At 42.9% G+C, this 5,872-nt stretch overlaps 1 protein-coding gene across 3 annotated transcripts in view; it reads right to left on the bottom strand.

Moving 5' to 3' along the window:
• PARD3B (par-3 family cell polarity regulator beta) overlaps positions 1 to 5,872 on the bottom strand; it is a 608,177-nt gene that overhangs the window by 236,572 nt on the left and 365,733 nt on the right. The window lies entirely within an intron of this gene.

Here is a 5,872-nt window from a genome sequence, read left to right as displayed (position 1 = left end):
GTCTGGGCTGGGGGGGGGCGGGGATGTGGGTATCTGGGCAAGGGGGGTGCCGTGTCTGGGCTCTGAGGGGTAGGGGATTTGGGTGTATTGACTGGGGCTGGGAGGGACCATAGCTGGACTCTTTGGGGGGAGGGATTGTGGGTGTCTGCCCCACCCCCCCAGCTGGGCTCTGGGGGGCAGGGAAGGGAGCAGAGAAACAGGGACCGGGTTGTCATAGGGTTTTTTTTTTGTGTGTGTCTGTATTGTTACAGACATATTTGCTGACACATATTTTGAAATAAATTATCAAAATAATTGAAACTGGTGTGATTATGCAGTGTTATTTTGACCTTTAAAATTTGCAGAATTTTAAAATATTGTGAGCAGAGTTTTTATTTTTGGTGCAGAATCCAGGAGTAAATGTATGCACATTAAAGATGATATTTTCTGTTGCTGAATTTAAAAAAAAAAAAAAAAGAGACATACATTTGGATCACTGTAGGATACATCTATATAATGTAATGATTATTTTCATAATATGCTTTATTTGTTTGACAGTTATTTGCATAGCTCAAGAAATACATTATAACTAAGGCTAAGATTTTGTCACACATATTTTTAGTAAAAGTCACAGACAGGTCACGGGCAATAAAGAAAAATTTACAGAAGCCCATGATGCATGACGACCTGGAAAGCTACGGGGTCCCCACACCATTCCAGGGCCCCAGCTTGGAGCTGCAGGATCTCCCCACTGCCTGTGATTTCAAGCTCTGGGGCACTCCTGCCGCCTGGAGCGGCTGGGAGCTGCCAGGGTCCCTTCTGCCGATGCGGGCTGGGAGCTCCCAGGGAACCCCCACCACCCGGGAACTGCAGGGCACCCTGGCCACCTGCGGCTGCTCCAAGCTCCAGGGCACCCGTGCCGCCTGTGAGCTCGGGGCCCCCACAGTTCCCAGCCACCATGGGCAGTGGGGGAACCCTGCAGCTTCCAGGCACTATGGGCTCAAGCCACAGAGGTCTCTGGAAGTCACGGATTCTGTGAAAAAATCGTAGCCCTAATTATAGTTGGTGAAACCAGCCACTTGTTTGCAGCCAGTACCTGCAATGCTCATTGAAATGTAAGTGACGAGTAAGGACTACAACCACTTAATAAAAATGTACAGATTTGGGGAGTTAGCAAGACCCACATGATCATCCTCTGATGACAGAAGATGGCATATTGCTAATAAGCAGAAATCTCTCCAGTTAAACACTCACAGCTCGCATTACTCTTTTTACAATGCCAACACTGTGTCAAGAGGTGGAAAAACTCAAAACATGAATATGCAATTATGGTATGATTTCCAATATTTCATGTTGAAATGCTTGAAGTAAAGCAGCACTCTAGAATATGATGTAATGCTTAGTATCAGTAGAAGTAGCCATGATGGTAAAAATGTTTGTGCACTGCCTTCTACTCAGCCTTTGACTGGCATCTCCATGCCATGCTCAAGGCAACCAAGTTATGTGTTTTACACCAATTTCTTTCTTTTCAATGGTGTAGCATGCAGTGCATATTCTAAATAGGGTCATAAGAGTTTTGCTTCTCTGGATACAATAACACTTTCCTTAATGGTCAGTAAATTAATTTCAAACAGTTATTTAGAAAATCAAAATCAATGCATCTGTCAATAGTGATAATCAATGTTCCTCCTTTTTTGCAGATCAGTTTCAGCACCATACCTTTCTTTTCTCAAACTAATATAAATCTGTTCTGTACAAAAAAATCAAGTTGCTCTTCTTTACCAAAGGCAGGGTATTACTATTTTAACTTACAGTGCCTCTTTAATTTACATCATGGTTTTTGCATACTGACCGATATCTATTTAAAAAAAACTTTCAAAATGTGTGAAGGCTATGCTACCATACTTCTTGTGAACAAAATTACACGTGCTTTTGAAGACCAGTTCTGCATTTCTGATTACAAAAATAAAAAAAGCAAACCTAAACCAGTAAAACATCAAGGAATTTCCTGGAAAACTAATTCCTCAAACAATGTTCTCTGTTTGAGAAAGCCTAACATAAAACTTTTTATAATAAGCAAATTCATTAGCATGGACCTAACTCCCTAGCTACATACACTAACACTGCTTACAAGCTTTTTAGAATCTAAATAAATCACTTTTTCTGATCTAAACGTATTACAGTAAAACAAGGCAACAAATCGGTCACTGACTTTCCAGATGGATGTTATCCTTACACAGCCCTTTCAGCACAATAAAGACATAGCACTATCAATTAATTTTAGTCAATGATAGTGCCAATGACATGACTCTCTTGCAGCTTTTATTTTTTTGGTGCAGTGGCTCCCAATCTAGACGTGAGGGTAAATTACTCACAGGGATTGTGTCAAATTTTGGCTCCCAACCATCCCTTTGAATGTTTTGCTAGCTGTTCCATTTATTTGGAATCTCCCTACTCCATTTTAGAAGTGCTGTGGACTTTCATCCCCTCTGTACTGGGGAGGATGGTTTACTGTTACATGGTAGGATACAAGCTGAAAACTCAGATCAGTTCCCTAATTGGTCGTATTTCATACCTCTTTTCCTCTAGAATTTACAGTTTCTAGTGATGCTCTAAAGCAGGCAAGGGCCATATTACATTTTAATTGTGATCATGGGCCAGGTCTACAAAGTGAGAGACATAAATTATCCACAGTTCATAACCACTTTCCCCTACTGATAACAGTGGCCTGATCCTGAGAGATGCTGAGCACTGGCTAGCTCTGCTCACTTTAATGGGAGTTACAGATACCCAACACCCCTCAGCATGAAGAATAATGAAAGGTTTGCCCAAAGACTCAGGATAAAGTACGGCCTTTAAGTAATAACAAAGGGCAACATTTGCCAAAGTGCCTTAATATTTGGGTGCCCAACCTGAGCTACTTAGAGCCTGAAGCATCAAGGATCTGAAAGACTTCTCAGATTCTTTTTCACAGCTGTACTGCTTTGCTCTAAACTGTTCTTTTAAGAAAGACTGTAATTAACTTGACAGCTTAATTCAGTTATGTTCCAAGAGCTTCCCTTATATTGTAGATGCAATACATCCTATACTTTGGCACAAGCCTCTGCTTGCACCAACAATTACTACTAAAGAACCAACTATATACAGTCAAGTGCTGAACAGTACACAAGGATCACATTTCTATTTTTCAATGAAAGCTTTTTATTTGGCAACATCATTGTACCATCACAGTCGCCAAATTCTTCCCTTTCTTTTAGTGGCACATCAACCCTTCATTCTTCAGTGTTACACTGCCAGTTGAACACTTCAATCTCTCTGGTCACTCAATTTCTGATCTCAAAGTGATTATCCTTCAACAAAAAAACTTCGAAAACAGACTCCAACGAGAAACTGCTGAATTGGAATTAATTTGCAAATTGGATACGATTAACTTAGGCTTGAATAGAGACTGGGAATGGTTGATTTATTATAAAAAGTAACCTATTTTCCCCTTGTTTATTCCTTCCCCCCCCTCCCACTGTTCCTCAGACGTTCTTGTTAAACCCTGGATTTGTGCTGGAAATGGCCCACCTGGATTATCATACATATTGTAAGGAGAGTGATCACTTTAGATAAGCTATTACCAACAGGAGAGTGGGTTTGTGGGGAGTGGGGGCGGGGGGAGAAAACCTGGATTTGTGCTGGAAATGGCCCACCTTGATTATCATACACATTGTAAGGAGAGTCATCACTTTAGATAAGCTACCACCAGCAGGAGAGTAGGGGGGGGGAGAGAAAACCTTTTGTAGTGCTAAACACCCATTTTTTCATGGTTTGTGTGTATAAAAACATCTTCTGTATTTTCCACAGTATGCACCCGATGAAGTGAGCTGTAGCTCACGAAAGCTTATGCTCAAATAAATTGGTTAGTCTCTAAGGTGCCACAAGTACTCCTTTTCTTTTTGTGAATACAGACTAAGGATATGTCTACACTACGAAATTAGGTCGAATTTATAGAAGTCGGTTTTTTAGAAATCAGTTTTATATATTCGAGTGTGTGTCCCCCCACAGAAAATGCTCTAAGTGCATTAAGTGCATTAACTTGGCGGAGTGCTTCCACAGTACCGAGGCTAGAGTCGACTTCTGGAGCATTGCACTGTGGGTAGCTATCCCATAGTTCCCGCAGTCTCCGCTGCCCATTGGAATTCTGGGTTGAGATCCCAATGCCTGATGGGGCTAAAACATTGTCGCGGGTGGTTCTGGGTACATATCGTCAGGCCCCCGTTCCCTCCCTCCCTCCGTGAAAGCAAGGGCAGACAATCGTTTCGCACCTTTTTTCCTGAGTTACCTGTGCAGACGCCATACCATGGCAAGCATGGAGCCTGCTCAGCTCACTGTCACCGTATGTCTCCTGGGTGCTGGCAGACGCGGTACTGCATTGCTACACAGCAGCAGCAACCCACTGCCTTGTGGCAGCAGACGGTGCAATAGGACTGGTACCCGTCATCATCATGTCCGAGGTGCTCCTGGTCGCCTCTGTGAGGTCAATCAGGAGCACCTGGGCAGACATGGGCGCAGGGACTAAATTTGGAGTGACTTGATCAGGTCATTCTCTTTAGTCCTACAGTCAGTCCTATTGAACCATCTTATGGTGAGCAGGCAGGTGATACGGATTGCTAGCAGTCCTATTGCATCATCTTCTGTCGGGCAGGCAAGAGATGAGGATGGCTAGCAGTCCTATTGTACCATCTTCTGCCGAGCAGCCCTGAGATGTGGATGGCATGCAGTCCTTCTGCATCGTCTGCTGCCAGCCAAAGATGTAAAATATAGATGGAGAGTATCAAAACAAGAAATAGACCAGATCTGTTTTGTACTCATTTGCAACCCCCCCACCCCTGCCCCAGGGGACTCATTCCTCTAGGTCACACTGCAGTCACTCACAGAGAAGGTGCAGTGAGGTAAATCTAGCCATGTATCAATCAGAGGCCAGACTAACCTCCTTGTTCCAATAAGAACAATAACTTAGGTGCACCATTTCTTATTGGAACCCTCCGTGAAGTCCTGCCTGAAATAATCCTTGATGTAAAGCCACCCCCTTTGTTGATTTTAACTCCCTGTAAGCCGTGTCGTCAGTCGCCCCTCCCTGCATCCGAGCAACGGCAAACAATCGTGCATCTGAGTTAAGAGTGCTGTCCAGAGCAGTCACAATGGAGCACTCTGGGATAGCTCCCGGAGGCCAATACCATCGAATTGTGTCCACAGTACCCCAAATTTGACCTGGCAAGGTCGATTTAAGCGCTAATCCACTTGTCAGGGGTGGAGTAAGGAAATCGATTTTAAGAGCCCTTTAAGTCAAAATAAAGGGCTTCATCGTGTGGACGGGTGCAGGTTTACATCAATTTAACGCTGCTAAATTCGACCTAAAGTCCTAGTGTAGACCAGGGCTAACATGGCTGTTACTCTGAAAACTGCCAGTTGAGGCCATCCCTCTTATTTCACACCTTTGTTATGCAGCTAAATACCTTATATAATCATTTAATTGTTTTCTATTGTTGGGGTTAATTCATATGTAATCAATGTGAGAGGAACAGATTTATGTTGTAGGTAATAGTGTAGGAATATGTAGGATAATATTATAGGGCTATAGGATTGATAAGCATATATTATTGGTAAGAGTGTGTTAGGTATACAAGTACGGTAAGACTGTAAAGTGAGATGTGTCAAATTTCAGCTTAGCCATATCAGGCCTTAGGCCTGAAAGAAGTTGACATGATTAGCTGACCCAAGGGTAACCCTGTACCAGTAAAGTTGCAAGATTATCATAAAAGATGTGTTAATGGGTGATGTTCAGGAAAATATGCGACCACGTGCTGGTCATTACTACAAGCTGCGCGATAGTAACATCATGGAAAAT

The sequence above is a fragment of the Caretta caretta genome, chromosome 11 (genome assembly GCF_965140235.1).
Source record: "Caretta caretta isolate rCarCar2 chromosome 11, rCarCar1.hap1, whole genome shotgun sequence".
In the NCBI taxonomy this organism is placed as follows: Eukaryota; Metazoa; Chordata; order Testudines; family Cheloniidae; genus Caretta; species Caretta caretta.
The sequence above is the reverse complement of the archived record's forward strand: the minus strand, read 5'-3'. Positions and strand labels throughout refer to the sequence as shown.